Source organism: Neomonachus schauinslandi, chromosome 4 (genome assembly GCF_002201575.2).
Source record: "Neomonachus schauinslandi chromosome 4, ASM220157v2, whole genome shotgun sequence".
NCBI classification, from domain to species: Eukaryota; Metazoa; Chordata; class Mammalia; order Carnivora; family Phocidae; genus Neomonachus; species Neomonachus schauinslandi.
The window spans coordinates 41,713,511-41,725,902 of NC_058406.1; positions in this window are offsets into that span (position 1 = coordinate 41,713,511).

The window sequence follows — 12,392 nt, forward strand, 5'->3', positions numbered from 1 at the left end:
AATGCCAGTAAGATGAGAGAAAACTTAAAAATCAAGCAAAAAGAAAGGCTGGAGCTGAAAAAAGCAATAACTGAAATGAAAAATTCACTAGAGGGATGCAAAGGCAGATTTGAGTAGGCAGAAGAAAGGATAAGTGAACTTGAAGATAGGACAACAGAAATTGCTTCCTTACAGATATGTCCTGGCCCCTGGGGTGAGGAGAGAACAATGGACGGTGTGGCCTATGTGGGCAATACAGGGCCGGAGACATCCCCTGAAGTTTTCCCCAAAGTGACCCTGTTGGAGTGTGAAAATAGCTGAGAGAGAGAGAGAGAGAGAGGGAGAGAGAGTATCACTGCTGTATCCTGCCCATGTCAGGAATGTGGCTGATTTCTAGAGTACTGTGATGGTTAATTTAATGCATCAACTTGTCTAGGCCATGGCGCCCAGATATTTGTTCAAACATTATCCTGGATGTTTCTGTGAGGGTGTTTTGGGATAAGAATAACATTTAAATTGGTGGATTTTGAATAAAGCAGATTACCCTCCATAATGTGAGTGAGCTTCATCTAATAAGTTGAAGGCCTGAATAGAACAAAGACTGATCTCCCCTGAGCAAGAAGGAATTCTACCAGCAGATGGCCTTTGGACTTGAACTGTAACTCTTGCCTGGGTCTCCAGCCTGCTGGTCTACCCTGCAGATTTCAGACTTGTATCCCCATAATCATATAAGCCAATTCCTTAAAATAAATCTCTGTCTCTCTCCCCGTCTCTGTATACACATCCACACAGACACACACACACATGTATATATATGTATATACCTGGGTATATACATAACCTGTTGGTTCTGTTTCTCTGGAGAACCCTGAACAATACAAGTACCGTCCATGCCAGGAAGTCAAGATGGAAACCCATCAACCACGGCAGAATGTCAGAGGCCCCATCTGAAAAAGTATTTGTCGACTCTCGGCAAACATGGTAATTATCCAAAAGTAGGAGGCCAGTTCAGGATGCAGCAGAATGCCATCCCCAACTGCTTCCACTAACCCCTCACCCCCACAAATCCATTTAGGGACTGATCCTTTCTTTTTCCTGCATTTTGTCTCTCTCACTGCTACCACCCTCGTCTGAGCCATCCAGAGAAATCCCCCGCCCACCACACAGGGCCCTTGACGGCCTCACCACTGCTAACTTCCAGCTTTGATCTCTGCCATTCCCCATGTCTGCCCAACGTGCCTGCTGACAGAACTCTTCACCACTGCTTGTATGCTTCATGCTTTTTTATGCTTCTGTGTTTTTCAGTCACCTAACAAATCGCTAAAGAGGATGCCCTTGTGAATGCCCCTGTGCTAAGGGCTGACTCCATAGGTCCAGACCTCAGGCACTCTAGTCTTGGGGGAAGACAGGCTTGGAAGCACATGGGTGCAAGCCCAGGTTGGCAGTGCCTGAGAGAGACCCAAACGGGCTACAGAGGGGAGCGGGGCAGCACGGGGTCCAGGAGCATCACACAGGGCGGGAACATCATCATGTCACCCACACTTCCCTCTGCTACCCATGTCTCTTCCCCAGGGAACTTGTCTCACAGCTCAGGATCAGCTACATCTCATCTCTGCTCAGAAGAGCCTACTGTGGCCTCGCGGCTCTCTCCAGAGGGCATTCTCTCTCCCTAATAGTTCATATTTACCACCTTCCTCACTTACCACATCGAGTAGTAATACCACCAAAACCTGCTCGTCAAGCGTTCACTCCGTGCTGAGGGGGTGCTTGCCCTGCAACCCCCCTGCGCAGCAGGTATCACCCACTGCTCGCAGGGGTGACTTTTCTTGCTCGGTGTCTCACAGCTCATGAGCTTGATCATTGAAAACCTCCGTGCTGAGCACGCTTCCTGGCACAGGGCAGATAGTAAATGTTTGTCAAATGGAACCACAGTACGTTTTTTATTTATTTATTAAAAAAATTTTTTTAAAGATTTATTTATTTATTTGACAGAGACAGAGAGAGCAAGAACACAAGCAGGGGGAGTGGGAGAGGGAGAAGCAGGCCTCCTGCTGAGCAGAGAGCCCGATGTGGGGCAACCACAGTACATTTTTTAAAGTGCATGGCTTTGCAAGCCGAATGGAATGGAATAAAGTAAACTAGAGGTATTTGTCAGGAAAGGCTTCAAGAGCAGAGCCCATTGATTTTTCTTTTGCCATCACTGACATTTCTCACTGTCTGGGGGAGGGCTGGGAGAGAGAAGCCAGATTGTCCCCTCATTGGTTCAGGTCACAGCCCCTTGCAGCCACCAGCCAAAACAGTGTGAAACACGGCAGCTCCAGAATCGCCCAGGTGAGAAGCTCTCCCTGGCTCCATGGCCCTCTCCCTTCTGTGCTCCAGCTGGGGTCTCTCCTGGCTGGGGCTAGCACTGCTGAATGCCAGACATCTGCAGACAGGATTTGCAAACAACTGGCTCAAGGTTCTGAGCTATTGTGATCTCATCCAAATGCCTGAATGTGGGGGGCAGGCTTGTTTTCCTAGGCTACCAGCTCCGGGGGTGATGGGGTGGGGGTGGGGCTGGGGGTGGAAATTACACTAGACTTGGGTCCAGAGGCCTAGGGTTGGTTCTCAGCCCTGCCACTTTGCAGATAAATGATGCTGAACCTCAGAGTCCTTTGCTATAAAATGGAAATGTTGACTGTTCCTACCTCACAGGGTTGTTATGAGAAGTAAGACGATACATGTGGGACATGCTTTTGACTGCTTTTTGCTATAATGTGCAAGAGATTGCCAGTAATTCAAAGAAGCCCGAGTTCCTCAAGCCACAGTCTCAGGGCAATGTACCCACCACGGCGAGTACGCCCTTAATAGCAAATGCCAAGCTGTCTAGACAACCCAGTCGGTTTATCTGAGTTCATTACTGAGATTCACATAACAGAGAAACTACTTGTTGAGCTGATTTGGACCAGTTATTTATAGAGGCCCCTTGGAACTAGACCAGGATCTGGAGGCAGAAATTCTGGAAATGAATCCTAGATCCCCAATTTCTGTTTGTGTAATGTAAACACTGTTTTTCAGCTCTAAAATTGGACTACAGTGGCGCCTGGGTGGCTTAGTCGATTAAGTGTCCGACTCTTGATTTCTGCTGAGGTCTTGATCTCAGGGTCATAAGATTGAGCCCCACGTCCAGCTCTGTGCTGGGTATGGAGCCTGCTTAAGACTCTCTCTCCCTCTCTCCCTGCCCTTGGCATCCCCCCCACTCCCAGTAGCACATGCACGCGCGCGCTCTCTCTCTCTCTCAAAAAAAAACAAAAACGAAGAAAAGGGACTATAATCTCTGCTTTGCCTGTGCCCTGTGACCCAGCACGGCTGCTCCTGAACGATCTCCCAGGGAAATTCTCTTCAGGGGACAGAGAAGGGGATGTGTAGGAGGATATTCCTGGTGGTGGTGTCCATGCCAGCAGGGAGCAAAGGCATGGAAGGGTTTCCCTGCCAGAGGAGCGGACCAGTAAGCTGTGGGGGCTGCAGCTATGGGATTCTGGCAGCAGGCAGAGGCCGTGGGCTAGACAGCAATGTGGGCGACTCTGCAAAACGGTGTTGGCTAAAAACGTAAGAAGCAGAGCACGGGTATCACGATACCATGGACATACACACAAAACACAAGCACACACAAAGCAAGAGAACATACTTTACAAGAACACATACGTATTTACAGATGTATCAAAAGTGTTAGAATAGATGCCTATGAGAGGAGAGGAAGAGGAGCGGAGATTAGCGGTGGGGGTGGGGGATCAAAGCAGAAAAGAACATCCCCCGGACCAATGACAACAACGGGCTGTTAACCAAGAGGCACGATCAACTCAACTTCCCGCATCAGAAGTTAAAAAGAAATCCCACCTCGAGGTGCTGTCGGAATTATACAAATGTCCATAAAGGTCCCTGGCACGGTGCAGGGCACATGGGGCATGGCCAACAATGGCAATGTTTTCATTATTCGCTCATTGAACACCCAATCTACCAAGTATCTACTTTGTGCTGGAAGCTGTGCAAGGAGCTGTGGCAGAAACTGAGTGTCTCTCAGGGGCTGGAGCACAGTATGGGGGTAGAACAGCATCACGAGAGGGGAGTCCTCACCTGGGGTCGCAGAGATCATGCTGTCAGACCCCCTCACTTTCCAAACAAAGGCTGGAAAAAGTGACTTTCCCAAGGTAACACAGCAAATTATCGACGGAGTTAAGGGCAACGGTCCAGGTCTCCAGGGCTCTTTCTAGAATTTTATCCAAGTGAGGACCTCGGAATCCTAGACCACTGGAAGGCTTGTATATCTTGTCCTGTCTTTTACCCCAACAATTCTCCCTGAGGCCCCTCTCTTGTTTATATACCCAGGTGTGTGTGTGTGTGTGTGTGTGTAATGGCAAAGTGAATAGACTCTTTTAAAACCGCAGGTTGGTAGCTAAAACCTTTGAGGTCTATGGGGAAAAAGTAGAAAGGTTCTGAACCTGGCAGGGCTGCAGCTCCAAGCATCCCTCCTGTTCTCCGTCCTCCGGGCCTTTGCCGGTAGCGGGGCCCTGTCCAGTCTCGCAATCAGAAGCAACCTCCACTCCCGCCCTCCAGACTGGCCCCAATGTCCAAACTGACATCAATATTTACTATTAAATCTTCCCACCTAAATGCCACTCTGAGGAGGGCAAGACATGTCCCCGTAACCCCCTTCTTTCCTTTCTCACCCTTTAACTCGTCTCTAAAACAGCCTGTTCCCTACAAATGGCAAGAAGGCCTCCAGAGGAGGAGTAAGGACGGTTCTAATGGAGTGCAGCTCTCTGAGATTCAGTGGAGGGGCGGGGAGAACTCTGGGCCAAGTTCATGGGATGCTGTGTCCAGGGATGTGAGGAGGTGGTTAGAGAAGCCCAGAGAAGGAGGGAGGACATGGCAAAGGGGAGGAACAGGTCCCTGAAGACTCTGCCAACCTCTTGCCAGCCTTGATTCATGGGGCTATCACAGCCCTTCCTACGATTTCAGGAAAACTCTGAAGTTTTCCCACGACTCCAAAATGAGATTGGCAAGGAACTGAATAACGCCCTGATTTTCCAAGAAAAGCTCGGTTAGTTTCATGTCAGATTTGAATAGAGATGAAGAGGAAAGAATTCTGTCTGATGGGAGCTCTCCATCTCCGGGGGATTTGGCGTGGCCCTGAGCTGGGACAGTAGTATTGCTGAGGAGGAGTGTGGCTAACATTTGATGAGCACTTACTCTGTCCCAGCACTTACTCTGTCCCAGAGCACTTACTCTGTCCCAAGTTACCTGGGATAGGCCCCTACTACATCGTTTCATTTAGTTCTCATACAGCAACCCTGTGAGCCAGGCACTGTTAAGTGCCCAGTTTTCTGATAAGATATAGAGAGTTAACGAGTTGCCCCAAATCATGCTGCTGGGAAGTGGTGGGAGCAGGATTTGAAGCCAGATTGTCTCTCCCTGGTCCACGGGCCTAACTGCGAAACGAACCAGCAGCTAAACCATAGTTTGGTCACTAGGGATCTCCCAGCATATGGCTGAGAACATGCGATAAACAAACCCTGTCTACTCAGGGCGGGAATCCAAGTGCCTGTCACCTACTGCTCATTTTCGCTGAAGTGTATTTCTTAGGGAAATGCATTCTAGGAAATCATCAGTCAACAGCCTCTGTAGCATACTTTTGCTTTGTATATTCTCAGTATTATCTCTAATATTTTATGGTGTGGTCTCTGCTAATGAACAGCAGAGGGTATCACGGGGTTATACACATCTCCCTTTATTATAATCGATATTCAGCTCTCTCAGTGGCACTGCCCCTTATGGAAGGTTTGAATGACATCGTTATAAGATGTTTAAAGAGATTTTAAAGCACAAAGACTACATAAAAGCCACCACCATTACTAGAAGACACTCTGTAAACCACAGCCCAGTTTAGACAATACCGACAGGACCCGGCAAGGATTTCTGTTTACTGGCTGAAGTGGCGCCACCGTGTGGCAGGAATGGAAACACCGTTCACAATTTACCCCCGCTTTGAAGTTGTGTCGTGATTGATTTTTTTTTTTATTCCAGTGAGTTGCATTATTTTAAAGTTGTATACATAAAGTCAGGCTTTATTGTTATCTCATATTACACTATTTCAAATTATCAGGGAGCCTGTAAAGTACAAGGTGGGTGACCCATAGATCGCTGTTCAAAATTGCTCAAACCATGTGAGGTAGATGGAAATTCTGATAACCTGACATTAGGTGTATCACAGAGAGGCCTTGGTTGCACCCAATCTAACGGATCCTCAAAAATGTGGTAACAAACTGACTTAAAGTAGCACTCTGAAATTGAACCAAAGAACCTCGGGATCTCTGGGCCAAAAAGAATGTGTCGGACAATATGGTGACCCTTCGGGAAGGTACATGTTAATCATGTTAATTTAGTCATGGTCACAAGCTTGCTCTGGCTCAGTAGGGTGTCTTCAAATTAGTGTGATGTGAGAATGCATCCTGGATGGATTTCCCTGGTCAAACTCTTTGAGTTCTGGGAGTACCTGTTGGCAACCTTGCTTGTCTCAAAGCGTGGTTGTGAGGGTTAATGAGCTTATATAGATCAGTGCACAGCACAGGGGGCCATCAGTGCTTTTCGGTTGCTTTCCCTTTTACTATTTGAAATGTGCTTTGTGAATTACAAAGTGATAAATGTACAAATGTCACTGACAAATGTTCCTTGTTAGAATGAGGTAGGCGGTACTGGTCCAACGGGAGAGACCAGTGTCAAACACTAAGGTGCCTATGACTCACCTGGGGATCTTGTTAAAATGCGTTCTGTGATTCTCTATGTCTACATTTATCTGTCTACCCAGTGCCTCCACCATTGACCTTCTATGTGGCATTGCTATCTATTTCATATCCCTCTCCACCTGTCAGTCATCCACCTACATATCCTAAAAGCTGTCTGTATCCAGGGGTCTGTCCCTTTAACCTTTCTCAGATAACTCTGTTAACTGTGAATAATTAGAAAGTGAATATTGGCCAGGCGTTTCTTTTATTTCAAACCTAGATTGCTCTAAAAGCCATCATTTTATTGGCCCGTCTGCAGATACTCATCATCTTTGATGGGTACCTTTGTATTGCCTCCGGGGCATCCCTGAGAAGCACTGATCTCCCCATAGACCTGGAAGTTGTGTGTGATTTTTTAAACGCGAAATTCTTGACATCAGCTCCTTTTGTCATTATTATTATTATTATTATTTTTAATATTTTATTTATTTGACAGAGACACAGCCAGAGAGGGAACACAAGCAGGAGGAGTGGGAGAGGGAGAAGCAGGCTTCCCGCAGAGCAGGGAGCCCGATGTGGGGCTCGATCCCAGGACCCTGGGATCATGACCTGAGCCGAAGGCAGACGCTTAACGACTGAGCCACCCAGGCGCCCCTCCTTTTGTCATTATTTGTTCTTTTCTCATATAATCTTTAAAAAAATCTGACTGAGGTTTCTGTGTTGTTGAATTCTGTGAGGTTTTTGCTAACCCAGAGCATACACATGCACACTCTCATTAAGGTTCTTGTCACTGAAATTGGCAAAAGGGCAGAAAAGAACTGGGGCCTAAGGACCCGGTGGGGATGAAGGTTTCCATTGGGAAGTGGTCTTTTATAACCCATCACACCTAGGAGGTGGGACAAGGCCATTATTTTTGTGTCTTGAGAGTACCTTCAAGTGAATGTCAGATTGGTCATGAGTTAAAAGGACAGATTTTTTTTTTTTTCACATACCATGAATTCCTCATTCACTGGCTTAATCAAATATCTAGTGTATCCACACGTGAGTTTAAAAAGTTTTTTAATGAGTGTATTGGTCAGGGTTCTCTAGAGAAACAGAAGCAATAGAATATATATAGATGTCAGGTTAGTTATGAGTTAAAAGGACAGATTTTTTTTTCACATACCATGAATTCCTCATTCACTGGCTTAATCAAATATCTAGTGTATCCACACATGAGTTTAAAAAGTTTTTTAATGAGTGTATTAGTCAGGGTTCTCTAGAGAAACAGAAGCAATAGAATATATATAGATATACAGAAAGAGATCTATTATAACGAATTGGTTTACAAGATGATGGAGGCTGAGAAGTCTGTCTGCAAGCTGGAAGTCCAGGAAAGCTGGTGATGTAGCTCCAGTCCAAACCTGAAGGCTTGAGAACCAGGGGTATTGATGTTCTTGGACAGAAGACGGATGTCCAGTTCAAGCAGAGAACAAATTGACCCTTCCTCCGCCTGTTTGTTCTATCCAGACCCTCAGTGGATTGGAGGATGCCCCCCTGCACTGTTGAGGGCAATCTTCTTTACTCAGTCTATTGATTCAAATGCTAATCTCTTCCAGAAACACCCTCACAGACACACCAAAAGTAATGTTTTACCACCTACCTGAGCATCCCTTAGCCCAGTCAAGTTGATGCATAAAATTAACCATCACAATGGGGCAGGGAGCACATTTTTTATACTTGGGTTTCAATTTTTTGTATTTAAATACTTTTTCACATACTGTTTCTCTTTAAAGGTTTGGAGTTTGTTACAACAAATCCCACTAAATCAATTTTTGAGGCCTGGCCTGTGAGTTTCCTTATTTTAAGCAATATTTAGTCCAGGTAAGAGCCAGTAGAACTAAAGAATGTGGGGCTGCCAGGCCAAGTCTAGGTACTAGTCCCTGTCATTTCTTTAAAACCCGGGTCTCTTTTTCATTGAGATGTGAAATCTTCTGATGTCTATTTAAAGTTTGTTGTCCTTAAGAACTTTGATTTTGAATAAGAATATTACTTTAAGGGGCGCCTTAAAGTCGGTTAAGCATCTGACTCTGATTTTGGCTCAGGGCATGATCTCAGGGTCCTTGGATCAAGCCCCGTGTTGGGCTCTGTGCTCAGCGCCGAGTCTGCTTAAGATTCTCTCTCTCCCTCACACGCACACACTCTCTCTCTCTCTCACAAAAAAACAAAAACAAAAACAACAACAACAAAAATTTTAACCTGACCACCATGTTTTGCTGTTTCATATTAATTTTTTTTAAAGATTTTATTTATTTATTTGAGACAGAGAGAATGAGAGACAGAGAGCACGAGAGGGAGGAAGGTCAGAGGGAGAAGCAGACTCCCTGCCAAGCAGGGAGCCCGATGTGGGACTCGATCCCGGGACTCCAGGATCATGACCTGAGCCGAAGGCAGTCGCTTAACCAACTGAGCCACTCAGGCGCCCTTCATATTAATTTGAAGCAGAGCAAAACTCTGGGATTACTCAATACAAACAATGTACTCTTCAGGATTCTCTAAGTAGAGGAACTTTCTTGGCCTTTACATAGCAAAAGTTGATGTTTCCAGTCTTCCAACTCATGGTTACCCTTAACGTGATACAGGCACGAAGGCCATCCCAAAGAAAAAGAAGGAAAGCAGCTATCCATGACAGGCCTTGTGTTAGGCACCTGGGTGCATAAATAAAAGCAAGATCCCTGTCTTGGAGGACCTCAAAATCTATTGTAGATGAACTATTAATGAAATCAATCATAATCTAGTTAGGGTTCACATATATGACAATAAAGGAGGGTAAATGTGCAATGGAGGGAGGGATGTGTTCTTGTGGGAAAGAGGAAGGATGAGGACTGAGGAAGACTTCATGGAGGTTGTGGGTTTTAAAGTGGGGTTTGGAGGATGTTGGGGTATACTAGGCAGAGATGCATGGAAAGAACATCCTAGATGGAGTCACAGCTAAACAAAAGGCATGGAGTAAGGACAAGGTCTGGGAATGCTGAGTAGTTCAGTGTGATTACGGCATAGGATCCCTGGGGTGACATGATGGTGTTGAGGAGCAAGAATTGCTCTCCCCTTCAAGGGTCCTTCTAGTTGGACTCAGAATCAAATTGACACGAGACAGAGTTACAGGGGAAAATCACATTTAATAGTCTACATATGAGGAATCCACACAGACATGGATATTCCAAAGACAGTCAGGCAAAATGAGGTATATACCTGAACTATCTGTTTAATATTACATAATATGAAACAACTATCAGGTATATATTGGAACCATCCTGAACTAAGGAGAAGTGGGATAAGAGTCTGGGACTTTGGGGGAAAGGAATGCAATTCACAGGGCAATAAGAAGAAGAGCAGATGTTTGGTAAATTAGATGTATGTTCTGTAATACAGGTGGATCACGCAGATAAAATTTACCTCTGCTAAAAGCGCTTATTCTGGGAAAACCCCTCAATTTAGATTCTTCTATGTAGTTAAAGGGGGGGGGGGGCAAAAGTTTCTCTTGAGCCTGCAGGGTCTTGATTGCTTTCAGCTCAAAATAACATTCATGTCAGAGTGGCCCATCTTGGGGTGGCCTGCCTTTGACCCTACAGTGGGAACTGGAAAAGCAGGTGAGGGCCAGAATTAGAAGGCCTTGGCCACTGGTGTGAGGGGTTAGATTTGTTCCTATCAGCCATGCACCTATGGAAGGCTTTTGAGCCCCTCTTTCAGCTGTTATATTGGATGAACACTATTCCTTGGCCTTCTGTCTCTAGAAGTAAGCCACTGCTCTTCTGTTGGGTCCTCTGTTTCTTCTGGGTCCTCAGATCCCCTTAGCTCTACATAGCTCCTAATGTTTGGTTCAGGTTTCAAGGCTTTGAAAACTGTCTGGATTTGGTGGAATTATTATTATTATTATGTTTTTTAAGTAGGCTTCATGCCCAGTGTGGAGCCCAACAAGGGGCTTGAACTCACAGACCTGAGATCAAGACCTGAACTGAGGTCAAGAGTTGGAAATTTAACTGACTAAGCTACCCAGGTACCCCTGGTGGAATGATCTTTTTAAGAAAAAATTTTATATTCTCTCTCTGGCCCTATGCACTGTAGGCAAATGGCACTGATGTTTTAGGTTTGGGTCAGCTTTGTCTGTTCTCCCCTCAGGGAAGGAGGATTAGATATTCAGCATTTTCGAGTTTTATGTTCAGTTCTTAAGGATTTGTAGTCACCACCGAGTAAGTGTCAGAGCTGGTTGGTGATCTTTCTGTTCTACCAGGGGTACCTGACTAAAGACAGAGCTGAGACAAAAACTCTGGTCTTTTGACTTCCAGTCCAGTGCTCTTTCTAATGTGCTCCAGCTTCTGGCACTGCTTAGCCAGCTATGGGCCGGACCAAATGTACCGCTACCTCAGACACACAGGGCCCTGACTGAGAGAGCTGCAGCTAAGAAAAGTCCAAGTTCCCAGAATGGAATTCTGTACCTCAAAGCAGCCAACATGGTTTTATGTCTTTTGATACTTCTTCCTTCTGTGAAATGGGAGCAGAGCCTACCTAATAGCTCAGCTGCAGCTGAGAGCGGGGATTGGAGTGTGATGGGGTTATTTGTCTTGTGATGGGTGAGGGACAACAGATCTCTGTTCCAGTCCTATAATCTTTTTAAAAAAGATTTTTTTTTATTTATTTGAGAGAGAGAGAGAGAGCGACAAAGAGCATGAGAGAGAGCAAGCACGGGGGGAGGGCAGAGGGAGAGGGAGAAGCAGGCTCCCCGCTGAGCAGGGAGCCCGATGCAGGGTTCCATCCTAAGACCTAGGGATCATGACCCGAGCCCAAGGCAGACGCTTAACGGACTGAGCCACCCAGGCGCCCCCAGTCCTATAATCTTAGAGTCAGAGTCGGAAGGAAACTTGGAGGTGATTTGTGGTGACAGGCAGCCTCATGCAGTCCAGAGTACGGAATACTCCCTAGAACCGCGGCAGAGCTTCCTGCCTTTGGAAGTATTCAAGCTGAGAAAGCATGTTCAAGCTGAAGAGATCCTGCTCAAAAGGGGCGTTCTGCACAGAACAGGTGGCTGGACGGGCGGCTCCACGCTTCAGGCTCCTCTAATACCGGCTCAGGCGAGGCCGCAGGGCAGCTGGGCGGTGTTAACCCTGGGAGGTCAGAGATCTTCCATAGGGTGTACGTCACGAGTCCCAGTAACAACAACAACCGTCATCGCCATTTACTGCTCGCAGCGCCAGGCACTGTACATACCAAGTTACCTCATTTCAGATCTAGGATCGTGAAAGGTACGTTGAATGATCGCTCATAAACCTCTATTTCTTAGACGAGGAAACATAGGTTTAAAATGGTGCCCACGATCTCCTTGGGAGGGAGCCTAGATCAAATTTAGGGTTTATTAGATTCTTGTTTCCTTCTTTTCTTTTTCCTTCCTTTCTTTTCCCTCAGCTCCAGCTTCTATCTTGCGCCGAAACAGGAGAAGGGAGTGGCTTCGGAGCTCCGTTTCCCGCCGCCTCGGGAGCCGCAGGGAGACCCGCAGCAAGAGCAGCCGAGTGGGGACGCCCCCCAGTGGGCTGAACCCTGGGAGCTATTGGTGCGCGCGGGGCGGGGCGGGCGCTCCCGTGGGCGGGGCCAGGGGCCGGAAGTCCCGCGAGCCGGGCG